The following is a 23,620-nucleotide window of genomic DNA, read 5'->3' on the forward strand; positions in this document are numbered from 1 at the left end:
GGGTGATGGGTTGGGAGTATTGGGTGGTGGGGGAGGAGGGGGAGGGAGAGTGAACTGAGAGTGACATGGGTAAAAAGTTAAATAAAAAATATAAGGGAAAAAAAAGAAATAAAAAATGAGATCTTGAAATTTGCAAGCAAATAAGTGAAATTGAAAAATAGAAAACAAACATCCTGAGTGACGTATCCCAGACCCAGAAGGACAAAAACAGTAGGTACTCACTCATAAGTGGATTTTAGGTATAAAGCAAAGGACATATAGGCTAAAATCCAAAAGCCCAGAGTTATCTAGGCAAAAAGAATTACCTTTATAGGGACACAATTAGAAGGCCCCATGAAGAGAAAATAGTTACAATCTCCTATGTAAACTGGGAGGTGGATAGATGGGAGGGGATGGGGGATGGGACCATAAGGGATCAAGAAGACCCTGTTAGGGGAGGGAACAGAAGGTTAGAGCAATAGAAGAGATATCTTAACAGAGAGAGACATTGTAGGTTTAGGGAGAAACCTTTTGCCAGAGAAATTCCCAGGAGTCCACAAGGATGACCACAGCTAAGACTCTAAGAAGTAGTAGAGAGGGGTCTTCCCCTTTAATCAGATTAGAGACTACCTCAACTGTTATCATAGAATCTACATCCAGTAACTGATGGAAGCAGATACAATGAACCCACAGCCAAGCATTGGGCTGAGCTCCTGAAATTGAGTCGAAGAGAGGGAGGAGAGATCATATGAGCAATCGTGCTCAAGAACATGTTGGGGAAACCACAGAGACAGCTGACCTGAGCTAGTGGGAGCTCATAGACAACAGACTGACAGCTAGGGAACCTGCACAAAACCAAACTATGTTCTGTGAATGTGGATGTCAGTTATGTGACTTAATCTGTTGGGGGGGCATAAACTGGTATGTGGAGCCCATTCACTATGGTGGGATGCTGTGATTAGCCTTGACATGGGTAAAGGATCTTGATCCTGTCAAAACTTGGTATGCCAGACTTTTGTGACTAGCCTAGAAAGGCTTTAACGCCACTGAGGAGTAGATGCAAGAAAGGGAAGGGAGATGGGTTGGTCAAGAGAAGGGGTGGGAGAGGGAGCTGGGGTTGGTATGCAAAATGAAAAAAATAATTTTTTAGTAAAATAAAGAAAAACCTGTTAGTAACAATTTTCAATGACACATAATCACCATAAGTCAGTGCATTTGATGCTTTAGATGTTCTCCAATGTTCTGACTGACAGACTTAAGCAAATCAAGAAAAATGTTAAACAGACAGCACACTCTAACTAAGAACACATTATTTTTAGACAATATTGGTGAGTTCTTTCTGTTAATAGAAGCATTTTTGAGTTTTGGTATACAGTCCATATTATGCTATGTATTTCTAAAGGTCAAATATATGCAAATTTTATTTCACATTAAAATAACATGTTGAAGAGTTTATTAACACTTCCACACTAGGCATATGTAGGTATTGTTTACAAAGTTTCCATGAAAATCAAAAGCTACCTGGTTAATCTTAGTCTCTGTTACTTTTGGTTGTGAGTAAGCTTATTAGAAAATATTCATCCTCTAAAAGAAATCATTTACCTTTTCAATAAAATATTTCCCTGAGCAAATTTTGAGGGGTTGGTGGGAGAGTGTGGGAGGAGGGGAAGGAGAAGGGGCTGGGATTGACATGTGAAGCAACCCAGTTTCTAATTTAATTAAAAAAAAAAGAAATTTGAGCAGTATGAGACAATTTAAACAAAATTTAGAACTGAAATTCTGAAGGAAATACCACATTTATTTGTTTAATTAATTTGTGGAATTTGGGAGTTAAATTTACTTCCAATTTTGTGGCTAACCTACCCTTAATTTTTTCATCACTTGAACCAAATATGAGCATTTGAAAACTTTTAACAACAGATCATATATCTACCTACACTGGATTCTTATTGCTGACAATATTTCACTGACAGCTTTTTTCAACTTTTATCCAGCTAGAATTTTCTCATGACTTTTTATTCATACCATTTTTTAATTTTTACAAACTTACAATTCTCTTCAATGCTTTAAATTTTTATCATTTTTGTCTGGTTTTCTGACATGAATTTAAAAATGTAAGTCAACATAATGTAAACATGATGCTTATTAATAAATTACAATCTTTCCCACAATTCTTTGCCTAAACTTCAATTTTTGCCATTTTTGTCTTGTTATTGAATGATAGTTATCAGATATATGTATCAAATATTATTTTATCTAATACTAAATTTACTTATTCTTCTCTTTTTTCTTCTGTATAGGAGACAATCCCTTGTATAGCAATTAAATTCAATGCAGTAATGGAAATACATACATGTCTAGCATTTCAAATGAATGATAATTCACACTACATATTTTTCATACAAACATAATTCATTTATGTATAATAATGTAGTTATGATTCTATTAAAATATTGCTTATGGGGCTGCATAAAGACCTTCAAGTGTATTCATTTATATTTCTTTCCTAAGTGATCTAAAAATTGCTGTTAGAACAGCTTAGTTTTTAAAATATTTTAAAAAATGTCATCCAAAGCTTTTATAGCATTTGAGAAGACAAATTAAGTTTTCTTCCTCAATATTCTTCAAATCACTTATATTTATCCTTTAGTACCTAATTAATTTGCGTGTTCTGCCTTATTCTTTAGTCCGTTACAGCCCTAACTAAACACACAGAAACATATACATATTAGAAAATGGCACATCCATTCTTTTAGATATGTACAAACACATTTACTTTGCTTACAATCTCTGCAGTCTCGAGTCTGGGGTGTTGGATAACTGGATAAAGCTGCACAATCATGAACATTGCAGTTTTAATCTCCAGAACACATGTAAAATATACTCAGATGTGAGGGTCATCTGCATTACCAACCCTAAGGCAGAGATAGGGGATCCCTAGAAAAAATGGCTAGCTAAACTATTCAGAATTGCTGAACTTCACTTTCATCAGGAGACTGCTTCAATAAATGAAAGTGGAGAATAGTAATGGGAAAGACATCCATCTACTTCAGAATAGAGGAATGAGATTAAATCTGTTTCTAGGGTTTACAAATTCAGGCAGTCTCTTTGGCACATGAAGTTAAAGTGCACCAGTAGTAGGGTGGTAGAAGTAAGTCCGTAGAACAGTGTGCACTCTTCCTAATGTTATCATGACAATGATAACTGTACCTCACTAATTAAGTTCAGCCCCGGGTACAGATAGATTCACAGGGAGCACTGATCAAGAGATGAATCATAGCGGTCCTGCCACAAGGTCAGCAAATAGTCAGTGCTAGCAGAAAGAAATATGTGTGGAGAATTTTACCTGAGAAATGCCAAGAAAAAACTGGCGAAAAACTGCTTTGGAAGGGATTGGCGTTATGAATTCATAATCCAAAGTTTGAACATCAAAATTATATGTGCTCTCCCTTTGCTACTACCAATTCAAGACTGCTATAGAAATGGATTTTTCTTTCTTGAATGTATTACAGGACCTTGTTAACATTAACCTAGAAGTTTGGAACATATTGTTATTGAATATTCTGAGGTAATTAATCATTAAAATTTTGCTGAAATATTTGGTGATATAAGCAGGGACAGTTACAAGAGATTGTAGCACCAGTTTCAAAGATTATTTTCTTAGTACTCTATTGTGCTTATAAAAGTTACCAAAATTGTGCACTGGTCACTGGTTATATTGTTTCATCTAGAATGTAACAAGACATTCTCCTGGATTTTTTAATTTTTGTTTTTGTTTTTTTGGAAGGTTCTCAAATGCCATTTTTTACTTCTCAATCAAGAATATAAATAACAATTGCTGTAGTTTATGTAAAAATACTGTAGAAAGATCTTTTATAAATTTCCTTTAAGATTTAACAATGCTATTACACCCACAAAGTAACTGAAAATAAGAAACTCATTCCCAGGCATATCTGGACTGACATGCTAAATTACATACATAGGCTATAAAAAATAACATGGTTCTGTCCTTCCTATTTAAGAAGGTATAATTTAATTTTAACTTTGGCTTTTCCTCTGTCATATAGAGGTAGCCATGGCTTAGAATGGAAGCATCAACCTCATAATTACAACTGATGCATTTGAAGTTACAAAACTATAACAAAGAACATCCTCCCAAATGCCTCTGAAGAGTATAGGTTATCACTAGCCCTGTAGGTTTACCTCCCACTAATCACACTGAGCCCTGAACAGCTAAAAATGATCCTCTAATATCTGGCTTCTCTGGCAACATCGAGATAAAGATATTCTTGTCTCAAATTTGATACCTGGCCAAAAATGCTTGCAAAAGAAAGTTCTAATTACTGCTTGTAAAGAGCAGTTGTCTACTTTTTAAAAAATCAATGTCCACCTCTGTGCTACATTTCTAATGTGCTTAAATATACTCACTTTGTGTGTATATCTTCCTCTTACACTCATCTTGTATAACTTCTAAAATTTTCTGCATTTCACCTGGTTATGCAGAATTGTTATGCCATGATTATCTCTATTCTTCTGTGATCCCAGAGTTAATATGGTGATTACCACAAAGTGCCTGGAATTTAATATGAATTAGGAACTACTTGCTATTCTTTAGTTTATAGCTGTGCTGTTGTTGAAATAGATTGTATGTCAAACATATTGGTCTGTACCACTGATTATATTTTATAGAAATCTATTCCTGATTATTATAATTTATGGTTTGCAAGAAAATGTGGGTTTGGAATTGCAGAAAAATGTCTCAGTGTTCACTATGGATTATATGAAATATTTCATAAATACCTGTATACTGGGAACAACATTCAGTGTTGATATTACAGAGTCATTATAGTTATAAAAAGAGGAATATGAAAATATGCAGGTTTCCCATATTTCTCTAGAGAGATCAGCTATTATTTTTATCACATTCATCCCTAGTAAAGAAAAATATCTAAAATATTCAGATATTCTATTAGCATTATTATCATCTTGAGAACTAATATCATGGTCAAGTATCTCACTTGCAAAAACTATTTCACAGCAAACAGTGCTATGACCCCAAATGACACTTTGAAAGCTTGCACAAAGTATCCAAGCTTTGTTAAACATAAGATATGTGAAAAGCCCTTAATTGTCTTACTTCAACACATTTGTTTCATCTCTAACATCATTGAAATTGACTCTTCTCATTACAATTATATTCCATGATATGATCATTATGATGTACTTACATTGTTCTAGAATGCTCCTTATCAGGTTCATCCTGTTGTTATGACTTCATTGCTAGCATTGCTTCACTTCTATATATTTATGCATGACAGTCATTGGGCTCCTTTCCTACCATATTATTTCCTATCAATTGTCAAGATTAGGATCTTCAGCAGGGTTTGTGACACTGCATGGTGACTGTTTTTCAAGACTACTTGTCACAAAAATTGAAAAATATTTGCTTCATTGCTGGGTCTTGTTGTCACATCAATCCCCAGTGATCCTCATATTTCTATAAATGGTAGATATTTAATTACTTATCCATTATTGATAAACAAATTTGTACTGTTTTATCATAGAGATTCACATGACTTGCACATTGTTTAAAATTCAGAATAATTTTTAATCAATATCAAGTATCATATATAGGGCTGGCAGTTCAAGTTTTTATCCTTATATAAGCAAATAATGACCTTAAGACCTATATGTAGTTACTGTGATTTAAAAATATCCCTGAGATACGACCTTTTAATATGTACTTATTATGTGTGTGTATGGGTATATGCACCCTGGAGACCAGAAGAAGGCATTGGATGCCCTGAAACTTGAGATACAGGCAGTTATGAGTTGCCTATTATGGGTACTGGGAACTAATCAGGGGTTCTATGTAAGAACAGCAAATTCTGTTGTTAACTGCTGAGTAATCTTTCTAGACCCTGATCTAAGAATTTAATATTTGACTTTTAGAAGATACACTTTCATCTGTGAATAAGAAGCCAACACTGAGAAACCCTGTGAGATAAAAGAAGCAGAAAGGTTATACACTTTACAGTAGCATTATACTAGGTAAAATCCCCATATCAAAAAATTCATCACACTGAATGATTTTCAGTTTTTGATTCTACATGAGTTTAAGGATTCCTGGAGAATATATGTTATGTTAGAAACCAAATAAATGCCTTAGCTTTGAAGCTTGCATTTTTAGGAGTTCAAATGTAAATTATAATATAATATCTAAAAATACTGTAGCTTTGGGTAATCAATCCCAACTGTAAAATAGAACTGGAATATTTAGGTGGTGGGGAAAATAATGTCAAATGAATTCAAGATACTGAAAACATATCTCTTATTCTAGAATGTAGTAGCTACATATTCAGCATATGCATGGCTAAAATATCATTTAAAATAAATTTTGAGCAATTTCATTGTGATAAAAATAATGATTTCCAGAATTCAATACATGAATTTTAGTGCTTTGTGTTTATGTATTCATTCATAAAAAGTTTCCATAAATGAAGATTAATTTAGGGTATGCCTCAGAAATAGTTAGCAGCAAATATAGCTGTTAAATAAGAAAAAACTTGAGGCTATAAATTAGCCAAATATCTATATTAATCAAGAATATATATTTAAGCCAAGACTATATATTTAGTACTCAGTAGTTGAGTGTGTTTGCTTTTCTTCCACATAAGCCAACTTTGTCTCCCTGCATCCATAGCAGGCAGCTTACAACTGCCCGTAATTTCATTTCCAAGAGAGACACACCCTCCTTTATTCTTCATTGTACCTGTGGACACATGTTACATACACATCATTTATTAAAAAGATGGAGTAGAAGAATATAAAACAAAATTCCATAAAGAGTAAACAACAAAAGAACAATTTAATACACTCCCAATTTTCTGATCATTAACATATGTACACTTGTTTTTAATATAATTATAAATTCCTTCTGTTTATGAAGTGATAAAAAACTAGAACAGACAAAGCATTGGAGAAAATAAATATTTTTTACTCTTGAAAAACTTAAAAACAGTTTTTGTGCTTATGAAAGATATGATTAATGCCAATCACAGAATAATTAAATGAGATTAACTCAAGATCATTAAGCCCTCTTTCAGATAGAAAGACCATCTGTCTTCAAAATAAAAGAGAAACTGCTAAACAAAATAATTGCCTTGTGTCAAATTTAGAAAACCTGTGAGAATGATCCAGTGCAGAATCCTTGGTGCTGTGCAACTTAACAGTAATCTGGAATCTAAGTTTAAAAATTCCCAGAGCCAGGGCCTGGTGGGTACCTCAGGAAATCAGGTCAGAAGAATGCGGCTGTGCCAGCACTGGGTGTCCCCTGTCCGGGTAGAGCCTGGTTGCAGTCGAGGTCAGTTGGGAGAGTCTGGTACAAGACTTTTTCCTATTCCCAGACCATAAGAATAAACCTTCAGACTGGGGAAGTGAGCCAGGTATGCCAAAGGCAGTCTTGAGCCCTCCCCTTGTCTGCCCTTCCCTGTGGGGGCCAGGATGCTAAAGAAATAGTCTGCAGGGCTTGTGCTTTGGGTTGCTATCATCTTAGTGGGCTGTAATGCCCTGCTGCTCCTCTTCTCCTGGACACACTCAGCCCCTGGCACAATACACAACAGAGACAGCTTCAGTGACTTTGATAAGGCCCTGGGTGTCACGGATGACCTTAAGTCTGTTATCCCCAGGGCTGGCTACCAGGGCATGGTCACTTTCCAGTTTCTGGGCTGCCATGTCCACCTGGCACTCCCACAGCTCTGGAATGACTATGATCCTAGTAGCACCTGCATTTCCTTGCTGAGGCTCCTTGCTATGTCATGAGCTGAGACAGGTCTGCAGTCCCTGGGCCGCACCATTCTGTCAGTGTTTCCCTCTCGGGTCTATATACCTCCTATTTCTGTGGCCCCCCTCCAGTGGAATTGTAGTTCATAAATCACGATGAGGGTTATACTCCTGTTGTCCAGGGAGTCATTAGGAAAACTATTGTGTGATGTAGTTAGGGGTATTAAACAAGAAACCACGGTGCAGTATGGGGAGGCTTAGGCTTGTTGGGGCCAGGGTGTCCTGAGATCTCTCGAAGGGCATCTGAAGAGAGCTTGGCAACTCCAACTCTTAACCAGGCCTGGTGAGCCTGACCCGGCTCCTGTCAATCATGAGCCCACCTTATGTATCTATCCCTGTTTCTTCACCTTCCCCCAGTGCGGGACTGGGATATGGAAGAAAGATTGGCTTTGTGGTCCAATGAGACTAACCAAAGGGGTTTCACTGTCAGGGTCAGATTAGGGTTGTTGGGGTGCCAGGGGTCCCTGCCTCCTGGCTTCTCTTAGTGCTCTTCTTCTCCAGCAGAGGAGCAGTTTGTGGTTGTGAGATGGGAGGTGCTAGAGCCAGTTGTCAGGAAGGGTGTCAGAGGAAAGCCTGTACTTGGTACCCTCCTATTTGGAAGCCAGTTCCCTCTGTTCTTTAGAAGGACTCAGTGGAAGCCTGGTGGAAGAGACTTCTGGGTCCATTCCCCCCTCCCCCGGGGGTTTGGTGAGGAGGCTCTTCCCTAAGGGCTGGCCCCTGTTGGCCTTGTCAGAGAAAAGTACAGTAGTACCCAAGACCAGGACATCTCTGGCCCAAACCAGCTACTATGCTGCCATCCTAAGCATCCCTACATCTCTGTCCCTTCCCCCACAAAGATGCAGGTAGCAAGCTGGAGAGAAATTTGTGTGTTTTTGTTTGTTGCCTGACCTTAGTTTCATTGAAGAAAATGGGATCTACAGAATTATTTTAAAAAATAAAAGTTGAATTGTCTGGATGAGTAAAGAGAGAAATCCCAACAGCACCAGGGCTTGTGCAGAGTATAGGTGTAAAAGGTTGCAGAAAAATATCTGATAAGTCAGATCAAAGGACTGCAAAGAGAAAAGAGAAAAGGAGAAATTTGCATTACAGAAACAGATATGTCTCTGCAGTCTATGATAGAGATGAAAACAGTACCAGAAGTCCTTGTCACTGGAAAGTCACAGGCCACTGGATCTTCCCTTTTAAACTCTGCACACAGCATATGAGACAGACTGCCTGCAACCAACTAGACAAAGAGTGGAAGAAAGCAAGGGAGGCTTGGGTTTATATTCTTTGTGTCAATGAAGTAAAATCTTCAGACTGCATAGGGACAAATCTCATACATACAACTCTGGGAAAAGTTGGAATGGACTAATCAAAATTTAGGAATAGAAATTAGGGTTGTGGCAATAATCAGATTTTCACACCTTTATAAAGCAATGTGTTGTCATTTTAAAAATTCAATCTGAGTAACAATGGTATAACAACCGTGATATACATGAAAAATGCATAATTTTCTCTTGTGTCTAGTAACACATAGATATTTCCTAGTTCTTACCCCATTTCTTCTGTTTGTTGGCAACTAACCTCAACATCCTACAAAAGAAATTTTTGTACATGTTTAGAGAAAAAAAAACAATTTCTTAGTTTCTAGAAGGCAGGACTCTTCAGTGTTCTAGCCACAGTGTGCATGTACTTAAACCTGTGGCCTATGACTCCTTTGAAGATATTTTCCCAAAGTGACCTATGTCAGTACACACAAAACAAGTGTGAGATTTCAGAAACATGTAACCAGTTTTCCTTTTTCTATTTACAGTGCTTTCATTATTTCACACAAGGAATTACTATTCTCAAATTTCTGGTACATTTTCCACCTGCTTCTGTGTCTAAGTATCCTTGCCTAATGGTGTTAATAGTTGCCCTTCTCTCTTCAGGTACTCTGCTTGGCTTTTGTGGATCACATTTCCTTATGATTTAAACGTTTTGGAATTTATTTGACATTTATTTCAGAATAGAAGTATGTTAACATTATGAGAACTACAAGAAAAATAAAAACATATAAAGAATACATAACAATGTTTTCATTTATTCTTTATTTAATATATGTATATAATATAGGTTGATCATATTCACACCCATTGCCTTCTGTTATCTGATGGGGGAAGTCCTTCTGTGTATATGCTGATGAATTAAGCACTGCTGGCCAATAGGGAAGCAATATAGGTGGGACTAGGAGTCTAGGAGGATTTGGGGAAATGTAGTGAAGAGAGTTGTCACCATGTGAACCTGGGGAAGAAAGCACGGGTCGGGATGCCGTCCTCAGAAAGATAAGTCCTTATAGGAATATATATTAGTAATTATGGGTTAAAAAATTAAGTTAGAGCTACCCACTAAGAAAACAAGCAAATGGCCAACAACTTCATAATTAATATAATGTTTCGTGTGTTATTTGCAGGCTAAAGTGGCAATGGGACCCAGGCAGCTTAAGGGAAGAATACACGTTACAGTTTTCCTGCTTCCATTCCCATGTAACACATTCTTCTTCATAGAAAGTGCTGTTTCTACGTTTATGTCATTTTAATTCACTAAGTCTGATTAGGATTCCTTACATGAGCATGGACATTATTAATTGGTGCATTGACAACTCATCAATAACAACAGCACTGAAGAAAATCACTCTCCTCTTCTAGCAATCATTTTCTGCTAATAGCTGCTCATAAAAGAATGATGTTTCCTATTCAAAGTATAATTGTGAAGGGCCCAACCTTGTGCAAGCCTTATGTTTGCAAGGCAAACACAGCTGTTATGATTAGTGATTTCAAGACCTATGTCATATCCAGAAGACAGTGATCCATAACACTTTTCATTCTCCTGCCCTTATATTTTTGTTTTAGTTTTTTATTTAAATTTTTATACAGCACATTATGATCATGTTTCTCCCTACTCCAACTCTTTCTGTATCCTCACTAAACACCCAACTTGTTCTCTCTCTCTCTTTGTGTGTGTGTGTGTGTGTGTCCCTTCCCCTCAATGTACTTTAAGCCTTGCAGAGGTAAAGTGATGTTTCATTTAGGGATTTATTAAAGCTTGTCTGAAGTTCCAGGAAGCAAAGCTAACCACAAGTCATAAAATAAGGCAATGGTGATACACACCTTTAATACCAGAAATCATAGAACTTGGCAGTGGTGGCACTCACCTTGAATCCCAGGACTCAAGTGACAAGCAGATGGATCTCTGTTAGTTAAAGGCCAAACTGAGCTATATGAAATTGATCTAGTCCTAAGGATAAACAGTTCACACAAAATTGATCCAGCACTTAGGATTACATGCCTTTAATTACAGCAATAGGGAGGTATAAAAGAATGAAAGGGTCTCATGAAAAAGATTTAGTTTCCAGTCAAGCTGAGGATAGGCAGCAAGATTGTCTAGTTTAGTCGGAGGATGGAACTAGCTGAATCACCATTTCAGTCTGAGGTAGAGGTAACAACTAGTGGCTGGCGGCTTTGCCTATGTGACTATCAACTTGATCTCCAATATCAGTTTCTGGGCTTTCATTAATTGTGTTACAGGCTTGATACTGAAAAATCATTTATTCTCATTTTAGCCTGTTGTATATGTCTGTGATGCATTCCAGCCACCCCAAACAGAAGCTTCTCAGAGCAAGGATGAGAGAGCATGTTAAAAGAGGTGTATTTAAGACAGTAGTACTAAATTATTAATAATATTAGAATAGTTTTGCTACAGAAGCTAAAAAATCAAACAGATGAATACTTAAATAGCCTCTAAATACAACTAAACTACCTGTGGATAACTAGGGGATAAAAAGGGGACCACAGCAGAAAGAGGCAAACAGGAGCACTGAAGATGGACCACTGTTGGGAGATACCATTCTGTAAATATGTTTCTCTTATTGGTTAATGATTAAAGCCCTGTTTGGCCAATGAGACAGGAAGATACGTGGGGCTAGGAGACAAAGAGAATTCTGGGAGATGTATTCCGAGGAGGAGTTTTAATGTGATCTCAGGAAGAGAGTACTTAAGTCGGTGTCCCTGGTTAGATAAGACCATGTAGAAATACATAGATTAGTACTTATGGGTTAATAATTAAGAGAGAGCTAGCCAATAAGAAGCCCTAGTCATGGGCCAAAAGTTTTATAAATAATACAAGTCTTTGTGCATTCATTTGGGGCTGAGATGGTTGTGGGACCAGGTTGGCAGCCAGCAATTTGCGTCATGAATTTTCACATAGAACCTGACAAAAGACTTAAAAAGGATTATAGAAACAAAAGAACAGAGACAAGCATTGTTTCTTGGTAGCAGGATTTTCTTGGGTGGGTTGTGTTTTGCTAGTGACAAGCAGAGGCTGGTGAAGCTCCTTTAAGGGAGGTTTCCTGACTCAGTTTTGTAAAGAGGCCCTGCTACCAAACAAAAATGGTGTGTATGAGAATCTGATGGCAGCGTGAACAGCAGGCTGAATGGCAGATTAATCTTTTACTCATAAAGATTTAAGAATTGAGGCAGTGAAGACAGTTCTCAGTGCTGCCAATAAACTTATGCCCGCCATGTTGGAAAGCCAGCAGCTACAGCAGCCACTGCTTTAATTTTAGCAATGTTACTTAGCAGATAAAAGAGTTGTGGACAGAAAAAGGTAAACATTTATAGTAAAGACAGAAGCAGATACAGTAAAACTCCTGAAGGATTTACAGTATGTTTAAAAAATACATAGACTTGGGAGAGAAAAGAAAAAGTAAAGAAACAAATAGAGTAGCTGGATGTGGTGGCACACACCTTTAATACCAGCACTTGTGACACAGAGGCAAGAGAATCTCTGTGATTTGAAAGCCAGCCTGGTACACAAATTAATGCCACGACAGGCAAAAGTACACAGAGAAACCCTGTCTCAGAAAATGAAAAAATAAAAGAAATAGAGTAATTAAAAAAAACATGTAAAGATGGAAATTACACAGAGTGTATGCATACTGTATGTTATTGTGAATGTTTTGATTGCTGAGGAAGGAGCAACAGCTGCTAAATGACATTTCATTATTAATCCAATTTGTATAATTTTGAAAGTGTTTTTACTCTAAGTCTAAGGACAGGTTACATTGGAAAAAAAAGTTTTGTTATAGTTTCCACAGAAAATCAAAAGCTTTGGATTTCTTCCAGGCTAATATGGTTTGATCAAGCTAGATCACTGAAGCAGTGACCAAGGTGATACAATATCCAAGATACCTGAGAAGATGCAGCATCTGACTTCAACAGCCAGGATTTGGCCAGGTTTCTGTTTTCACATGATCCCCAATGGTATTCACAGTGCCCCCAAATACCAGGAAGCAGTTTGGAGAAAATCACTCCCACATACCCCAAAACTGTTTATAAATGTTTGTTTTCATTTAAATGGCATTGGTTATAAATGATAATGATCACAACTAATCTCTTTTGAAATGAAAAGGGGGTACTATGATATAGAAATGAATACTTTGCATTGTTATGGATTTTCATCTATTGATACAAATTTAGGGTCAATTTTGTTATGTGCAATTTTTTCTCATATTTAGATATTGTGTTTATATAGATCTTTTAAAATGCAATGCATAATTAAATGCAGATTATGTATAGTCTCCTATAATAGTCAAAACTTATAATTAGGTTACTTAGGTATTCTAGATATACAGAGATATATTTGAGATGGATAAATATCCTTCAAATCTTTCAAAGGCCAACAGAATATGACATTTAAAATGGTTTAGGGCTTTTCATGTCAGTGAGACACAACTGCTCCTAGAAATATCAATTTCTTCAGAGAGGAAGATGTGCATCAAAGAACCTCATTTTGGAGTTTGTCTTTGGCAAGGCAGAAATAGTCATTTAGACAAGAAACTGCTCTTCCCTGGACTGTTTGACTATATGCTGTATAAATTGGACATACAGGACCCTTAGGAAACTGACTGTTGAACTTGTTAAAATAAGATAACAAATGCTTCATATTCCTGCTTCATGGAAGAGTCTTCCAGACATTCTGCAGTACGCAGAAAAATGACTGACAAATGCCAATACAGGCAGACAGTTTAAAATTTCCTGCTTTGCTGAGAAGTCTGCCAGACACACTGTGGCCTTTTGCTGGAGACAGATGCGCCAACATTACAGAAGAACTTTGAATGACTATCCAGGCAGTGAGATGTCTCTGTCAATTCTAGAGTTTACATATTATATTTCTGGGGTCTTTAATGGAGTTGAAGATAGACATTTATGGTTATGGCTTTATGATTTATGATAAAAGGTAAGTTATATATAAAACTTTAGACTCACAAAGATAGGATAGATGATAGAGTATTTTCTTTAAATTTTGCTAAATGTTAATGGAGAAAATATTGTAATTATAGTTCTTGCTCAATAACTGTTTTGTCATATATCGTTTGACAATATTAAAGTTAAGACATATCTTTTTATTTAGATAGAATAGAGGAGATGGTGGAAGATGTCATTCTGTAAATATCTTTCTTTTATTGGTTAATGAATAAAGCACTCTTTGGGCAATAGGCGAGGCTCAGAGATGAAGAGAATTCTGGGAGATATAGACAGAGGGGGAGTCATCATGTGATCCCGTGAAGAGAGGACATGAGTCAGGGATTTCCAGTAAGATAAGACCATGTAGAAATGTATAATTTAGTAATTATTGGTTAATAATTAAGACAGAGCTAGCCAATAAGAAGCCCTAGTCATCAGCCAATAATTTTATAACTAAAGTGTCTGAGTGTTCATTGCTGGTTGGAACAGTTGTGGGACCTGGAGGGAAGAACCAACTGTAACAGCACATAGTAGTTATGAAGAGGAAAATGGGAAAAAGCAAGTAGTAATATTTGCCTGAGAAGGAGGGAATAGTGTAACACAAAGGGAGAGGGGAGGAGGATAGATAAACAGAAATAAATACGTTTGGAAAAGGTATAAGATTTTTATGTTTTCTTAAGATTATATATAACACATAATTTAATGTTTAAATATATAATGAAACACATACAGAGTTTAACTGAAAATACATCACATGGGGTCACAATATTTTGTTCAAAAATCATAACAAAACTAATCCATGCCAAGATTGGGAAAATTCCTTTTCAGTTACTGGTAAGGTGAGTGCAAGAATCACCCCAAATCATGGAGATGGAGATCAACCCTCTGTCAGATGTGGGATTAGTGAATATTTTTTCCCATTCTGTGGGCTGCCTATTTGTCTTGCTGACTGTGTCCTTTGCCTTACAGAAGCTTCTCAGTTTCAGGAGGTCCCATTTATTAATTGTTGATCTCACTGACTGTGCTAGTGGTGTTATGTTCAGGAAGCTGTCTCCTGTACCAATTCGTTCAAGGGTACCACCCACTTTCTCTTCTAAGAGGTTCAGTGTGGCTGGATTTATGTTGAGGTCTTTGATCCATTTGGACTTAAGTTTTGTGCATGGCGATAAACATGGTTCGATCCGCATTCTTCTACATGCCAGCCTCCAGTTATGCCAGCACCATTTGTTGAAGATGCTTTCTTTATTCCAATTAAAAAGTGGGCTGCAGAACTAAATAGAGAATTTTCAATAGAGGAGTCTAAAATGGCTGAGAGGCACTTGAGAAAGTGCTCAACATCCTTAGCCATCCAGGAAATGCAAATCAAAACAACTTTGAGATACCATCTCACTCCTGTCAGAATGGCTAAAATCAAAAACACCAACGACAATTTATGCTGGAGAGGATGTGGTGAAAGGGGGACACTCCTTCATTGCCGGTGGGAGTGCCAACTGGTTCAGCCACTTTGGAAATCAGTATGGAGATTCCTCAGAAAAACGGGAATAAACCTACCACAAGACCCAGAAACTCCACTCTTAGGCATATATCCAAAAGATGTCCATTCATACAACAAAGATGTCTGTTCCACTATGTTTATAGCAGCATTATTTGTAATAGCCAGAACTTGGAAGCAACCTAGATGTCCCTCAACCGAAGAGTGGATAGAGAAAATGTGGTACATTTACACAATGGAGTACTATTCAGCAGAAAAAAAAACAATGGAATCCTGAGATTTCCAGGCAAATTCATGACACTAGAAGAAACCATCCTGAGTGAGGTAACCCAGTCACAAAAAGAGAAACATGGCATGTACTCTCTCATATATGGATTTTAGACATAGATCTGGGGAGTGCCAGCCTACAATCCCATGGCCAGAGTCTGGGAAACAGAAACTTCATTCAGTGGCTGATTGAAGAAGAGGCAGACTCCCTCGGTTAAGTACTGAGCTGAACTCAAGAAAGCCAGTAACAGAGATGGAGGACTGATGACCAAAGGGATTAAGACTGGGCTGGTTTAACTCCCAGAATCAGCTGACCTGACAAAGGTTAACTCTTGAATCCCAGGCATCAGCCTGGGAATCCAGCATGGGACTGATCAAGACCCCCTGAATGTGGGTGTGAGTGAGGTGGCCTAGGTAATCTATCGAGCCTTAGGCAGCAGATCCGTACCCATCCCAAGTATACACACGGACTTTCGACTCCCATCCAACAATGTGAGGTGCACTCACACCCTGAACTCTTGGGGAAGGGTCTAGGACCTGCCCTATATGAAATGACAGACTATGGCCACCCCCACGGAGGGCCTCACCCTCCCTGGGGAAAGGAGGGAATAATGGGGGGGTTGGGGGGAGGGCACCGGAGGAGGGGTGGGAAAGGGAGAGGGACCTGGAACGGACTTTTGAAGCAACCTTGTTTCTTATCTAAATTTAAACTGAAAAATAAAAAAAAGAATCCCCCCCTAATCATATAGACTTTTGATTTGCATTTTGTGCTTTTTAGAAAAAGAGTGCAAAACCCTATATTTCAGACATAGGACCTGGGAAGCTAAACTGAATTTGACATAGAAGCATCCTCACTGAGGTCTGACTCCCCTAATTTTCAAAGGTGCTATGCAAGCTGACAACTGTGGAAAAACAACCTGTAGTTCTATACAGCAATACAACTTATGAACCAGAGTAGTACCTAGTATGGAAAGCTATTCTGAAAGGGGAAATGGTGCCATTTATATCCTGAAGTTAACCATCAATCAGATAATTGGACTTAAGGAACACTGAATAAGAGGGTATTCATGCTTGCCCTCTGAACACAGCCAATTTTTTGATTTATGGTGGGACGATGGAACCAAGAGTTCAACTTACTACCTTTCTAAATCAGCTTAGTTGTTTTTTTTTAACTTCATTCAAATATTTACCATTATATACCCAGGTAATTGGAGCTCTCACTTCTCATCAAATAATCTGGATTGTTTGTTTGTGGTAGTTGAAGATCATTAGAGAAAGCCAAAATTGGGTATCTAATCCTGATTTATATATTTACAACAGAACAACCCATACAATGACAATTCAGGGAACATAAAAGAAGAGACAGAAAGATTGTAAGAGCAAGTGGACCAGGGCACATGATGATGCATGATAGTCTCTTTAGAGAGAGAGAGAGAGAGAGAGAGAGAGAGAGAGAGAGAGAGAGAGAGAGAGAGAAATGAAAATGAACATGTCTACCGACTGGGACTGGGAGGTTTGGAGGATGGAGGTTGTGATGGGAAGAGTAGGAGGTGAATTTAATCAGATTATGATATATGATATTCTCAAACAATTAATGAAAACATCACCTTATTAAAATTAATAACTTAAATATAGTATAGCATTGTTTTATGGAATAAATCAATGAGTTAATTTATTTTATCTTATCTTCAGGATTTTTTGTAATATATATTCACTGTTGGGAAACTGTTTAATACAAAATTAGTGAAGGGATGTTAATATTTATTCATTTGTAAATGACAGAAAATTTATTAAGTACTTATTAAAAGTGATGCCAAATGTCCACTAACATTGACTTAGTAGTGAAACACAGTTACATGATATGAGATAAAATAAATATTATATACTAAACAGTCTATTTCAGTCTATGGAACAAATGAATGTTTCAAATAAGTGTCTTACAGATAACTGCATTGCAAGTAGCTTTTATACAGCAATGAAAATGCATCAAATTTAATACAAAAGCAAAAGCAATAATAATACAATCCAAATTAACACATTCAGTCACAGGGCAAGTGTTGTTTTGATAACTCAGAATGACTGTACTCCACAATTATCAGTGTCTACTCTGAGAACAAGGCTTTGGAGTTTTCACTTACACCAGCATATGATGTGTAAAAATTCAATTTTCCTTCTACATTGAACTATCCAGGGGTTATGGACCCCAATTATAGAAACGATGCAAGGAGAATCATAGTTTCAGCATATATAAAGGAGGAAATATGCGTTTTACAAGGAAAGTGGGCAGAAGGGACATAATGCCACACTGAGGTTTGGTTTACTTGATTCCAATCACTGAGTAGACTTTCTTATTAAGGCTTACACTAAGATATATAAATTGTAAATTCTTTAGGATGAATAAAAACAAATGTTATCACTCATTGGAAACAGATATAAAGCAATAAATCAATTAACAAACTTAGAAACTACAATTATCTATCTACTCTACAGATCTTAAGATCATTCTCTAATATTAAAAATAATAGCTGAAGCTCAAAATCACTTCCCTACAGCATTTGAAACTAAAATTCAACTATTGCCTGAGATTGGAAAATAAAAATAACTGCAACTACCTGCATATCAACTCACATGAACATGAGCAAATGAATTTCTTTTTTTCTCTTCTTTTCTCTTCTCTTCTCTACTCTTCTTCTCTTCTCTTCTCCTCTCTTCCTTTATTTATTTACTTACTTTCTTTTTTATTTTATTTTTGTTTTTGAGACATGCTTTGTCTGTGTAACTTCCTGGAACTCACTTTGTAAACCAGGCTGGCCTGGAACTCACAGAGATCTACCTGCATCTGCCATCCAAGTACTGGGATTAAAGGCATGCACCACCACTGCTCAGCATTAGCTTATTTCAACATCTAATCTTATTACATGAAAATTCTATCAGTGTTTTCACTTATAAGTAGTGAATTGAGAAGGGAAGTATAGGACACAAATGTAAAGCAGACTTAAGCCATCATCTGTTTAGAAGAAAAACTCAGTGACTCTGTCACTTTGATCTTTGTACCCCACACACCTGGAAAGTGCATAGCAGTAAGAGGTGAGAGATGATTTTTTTATGATTCAGTTTTCCTATTTATACTGAAAAAGGGATCATAGAGACTATTACATTATTTTTCTGCAACAAATCCAATCATTTTTTCTGGGGGTATGCTTTCCTAGTCAAACACTTAACTTCTGCAAGCCTGTTCAAAACATGGTTTCTCCACAAACCCAAAGGCACACTGTATGATGGGACAGAGTCTGGATGTTTAAATTGACTGAGTTTTCTATCTATTTGTTTGTTTTTGTTTTATGAATAGTTGAGTTTTAATAAAAAAATAAGTAAAAGAAAGAAATCTGAGTGAGTCAAGGAATAGAAGTCCATCATTTTGCAGCACCTTCTTGCTTTGGTATTCTATTTTAAAAATATAATACTACTTATTTTATGTTTCTCTTTTATGAAAATAGATGCCTTTCTCATATATTATATACTGAGGAAAGTTTCTCCTCTCTCTACTACTCCTACCTCCCCAACCCCATCTAACCTCCCATCCAGACCCACTCCCTTTTTGTCTCTCATTAGAAAAGAATAGGGTTCTAAGAGATAGAGAAATATAAGAAAATAAAATATAACAAGATAGAAAAATGCATCACATTGAATTGGATAATGCAAATAAATAAATGAAATAAGCTCCAAGAGAAAGCATAGGAATTAGAGACTCATTCCTTGCACACACACAAGAGTCCCATAAAAATACTAACCTGAAGACTGGAAACATGTCTCAGTGGTTAAGATCACTAACTCCTCTTCCAGAGGACTTGAGTTCAATTCCCAGCTAAAAATACTAAACTTAAAGTTATATTAATACACTGAAAGACCCAGTACAGACCCATGTTGGTCCTGTGCTTGCTGCTTCACACTCTGTGAGGTCGCAGAAACTTCACTCAGTTGATTTAGGTGGACTTGTTTTCCTTGTAAAACACTCACACACACACACACAGACACATACACACACACACACACACACACACACACACACACACACACCCTGCTGTCATGTAACTATAATACTCTATTACCTGTAGATATTACATATCGTGTCACAGTGCTCCCTTAGCATGTCCAAAGCCGAATCTTTGATTATATAAATACCTGCAATTGCTCCTAAAGTCTTAGACATTAAGATGTCTCATAAAGATCCTTGTCAGTTAAACTATGCAAATTAAAGAATCACATGTTACATTCAGATATTCTAGGAAGAGTACCTCTTGCTACTTCAGAGTTCACCTTTTCTGCTTTCCTTTTTTGAGACTTACCTCATCCTATTCCACACAAAATTTTAGCTTTTCAATACTGTAGTTAGTATACATTGACAAGGCATTTTTTTCTCATCCTGAACTTTTCACAGTAATTATTATCTAGCCTATTATATTATCCAAATGGGTACTCAACATTACTAAATCCCCTTATACTGTCATTTGACAAAAGAGGACAGTATTATTAATAACATATATTAAATTTGCACCCAGATCAACACGGAGTTAAGCAGATCCTCTCCTTTGTAGGTAAAGCACATGAACCAGCGATTTGTGTTTTTAAAAATTAAGTGATAAGAGCGACTAACAACTACCTTATCACATCACTGAAAATATTAAAAACATATATGAGAAACTTCAATTCTAAAATCTATATAAATGGCAAAGCAATTCTAAGCTATCAATCAAATTAAGCAGTTATCTGCTTCTTTTGGAAATTCAAGCAGGACTGGTGAAAGATTTGGTACAGGTACTTGCTGCCAAGCTTGGCAATCAGAGTTTGATTCACATTGCATTGTAGAAGGAGTTGTTTTTAATTGGTCATGCGCCACTTAATACATATGAAGAAACTGGTTTTTAAAGAGTTATTCAATGCACAGGGTATTCAAACATAGAAAACATAAACTATCAGTTAATAATTGAACTCAAATGTCATTTTAAAATTAAACATCATAAAAATAATGTAAAGTATTACCATTTTTTAAATCATGTCACTGATGTGAAGTGACTGTCTATGGGGTCTGGGTTACCCTAATCAGTGTATTTTGTAGAACCATCCTACAAAGCTCATTCTTCCTTACCATGAATAAAATTCACTTGTTTTGGTGATTTGAGTGAAAATATTCCTCATAGACCTACGAAGTGGAGCTATAAGTAGGCTTTGATGTTTCAGAAGCTTAAGGCATGTCCAGTGTGAAGCTCTTTCCCTACAGCTTGCTAATACAGATATAGAACTCTCAGCTACTTCTTCACTGCCATACCTGCCTGCATGCTGACATGTTTTCTGAACTATATGGACTGAACATATATTAAAGAATAAATAAACTAAACCTCTGAACCTGTAAGCCAGCCTCAATGAAATGTTGTCTTTATTAAGAGTTGCTATGATCATGGTGTCCCTTCACAACAATTAAAATCCTTGTGTTACTTGCAACATTTTGTTATCCATTTATGCATCAACAAGCATCTATACTATATCCATCTTCTTACAGTTCTGAATAGAGCCTCTATGAACACATGAATACAGGTATCTCTGTTGTAAGATATAGACTCTTTTGGGTATATCCTCAAGAACGATACAGTTTGGTCATTATTTCTATGTCTAGGGTTTTCATTTCCTGCACTGTTGTTGTTTGTTTGTTTGTTTTGATTTTATTTCAATACAGTGTTTCTTTGTGTAGCCTTGACTATCCTGGAATTCACTCAGTAGACCTCGCTGGTGTTAAACTCTCAGAGTTCTGCCTGCCTTTATTTCATGAGCCTTGTGATTAAAGACATGGGCCACCACAGTTTTACTTACTTCATCACTGGGATTTTTTAAGCGAGAAATCCTTTATGTATAAATGAATTTTACTCATACTCCCTACATTTTTCTCTATTAGTTTCTTAATTTAACTTTAACATTGATGTCTTTCATCCATTTTTAATTGGTTTTAGATAATATGATAGGTCAGGTATCATTCTTATATATACAGAAATCCTGTTTTCTTCAATGCAAGTTTTTGCTTATTCATCAAAAATAAGATGGCTGAATTTGAATGAAGTTATATGTTTATTACATTGGAACTATTCTTATTCTTTTAAATATTGCTCATAGACTTTGACTTAGTGATCCAATTTCTCTATTTTACTCCAAGCCCCCAAATCCTGTCATTTATAATGAACCACTCTACTGAGTAAACTTTATGGTGAACTTTTTATTTGACAAATGATATTTTTCATTTCCACCCGGACTCTGGTTTATCATCAGTATTTCTCTTTAATAGATTCAGTTTTCACATCTTAAATTGCCTGTATTTTTTCATTCAACTGATACTTCGTATTGTCTTAGAATTCTTAGTTCTTTGAGTATATTGGTAATCATTCTTTTGAATTTCACTCATCAATTCATTTTTGTTAAAATACATTTCTATTCAATTGGCAATTTTTGGAGGAGAAATGTTTTTTGTTTTTTGTTTTGTGTTTATGCTCAAGCCTGCTCATCAAAACTTATTTCATTAAGATTTTTGATGTTGTTATCATTATTGTCCAATTTGTATCACCTTGAAGTGTCCAGGGGACACTGCATTTTAATAGAGTTGAGCAGAAACTTTCCACTTTTGATTATTTTTCAAGGCAACAATTTCTATACCAAGACCTTCACTGTGTGCCTCATGCGAGTAAGTCACAGCCACATGGTAATACATAGATTAATAAAAATTAGTTAGGTACAGAGGATATTGCTGGTGTAGCTTGAGTGACTGAGGCTATGAGACTGAGTGGGGTGTGCAGGTCACTTATCTATATGACTGGGGTTAGCAGGATAGGCATGCTGGAGGCAATAATGTTCTTACAATCAAAATACCACTAGAAACTTGAGTCAGAAATCGTGGATGATAAAGTTTAAGTTAAACTCAGCAATGAATGCTTTCATCCTTACAGAACATGTATTGCAGTTGTGAGGACTTCACACTGGGAAGAAGCAATTGAGGAAATCAACAATAAGAAGTTGGCAGAAGAAGGTTATTTCCTGTGGAAATCTACACATTTGCAGCATATGACCCTAACAAAAGCTGCGAAAGCCATGCTTACTGAACTTCACAAACAGGTCTGCATACTCTTATTAACAAATGGTGACAGACACAGAGGGAGAAGATCAAGGCTTATTCCTGCCAGTCTTTTCTTGCTGCTATTGTTGTAGGAGGAGAGCAGAAAGAGGAGAAAACATTACCTTCCATATTTTATCACTGTTGTGATCTCCTAGGAGTGCAGTCATGGGACTATGTGATGGTTGTTGCATACTAGAAATGGATATACAAGGAGGCCTCAATGTAGGACTGAAAGGAATAGTCTACATAAGCAAGAATAGAAGGGGGCTGCTGACATCACCCAACATGCCTCCCTGAATGGTTTCCTCTGATCTGAAATTACCTGTTCTCTTGCAAAGCATAGATTTCAAAGTCAGAATGTCTGTGTAGCACAAAGAAGAGCACAGCAACCAAGTTCCGAGCTGGGTTACAGGTTACAACTAATGGACTCCATTGCATTCTGTGTATTTGATTCAGATCTAAGAATGTGAATGAGGGATTTACTGTTATGCTGTGAATGTCCTCCCAGCCTTGCTGCTGTTGATAACCATAGGCTTGTAGTCATATCTGAAATTCAGGTTTTAATTGTGTGGTCCAGAAAACTTGAAGAAAGACAGGATAGCTTACATGTGGTATGCAGGT

The 23,620-nt window shown here is 36.6% G+C and overlaps 1 pseudogene; it reads left to right on the forward strand.

The window, feature by feature from the left end:
* Positions 1–22,695: 22,695 nt before the first annotated feature.
* Positions 22,696–23,368, forward strand: LOC101841794 (annotated as a pseudogene).
* The last annotated feature ends 252 nt before the right edge of the window (positions 23,369–23,620 follow it).

The sequence above is a fragment of the Mesocricetus auratus genome, unplaced genomic scaffold (genome assembly GCF_017639785.1).
Source record: "Mesocricetus auratus isolate SY011 unplaced genomic scaffold, BCM_Maur_2.0 Super-Scaffold_100004, whole genome shotgun sequence".
Taxonomy (NCBI): Eukaryota; Metazoa; Chordata; class Mammalia; order Rodentia; family Cricetidae; genus Mesocricetus; species Mesocricetus auratus.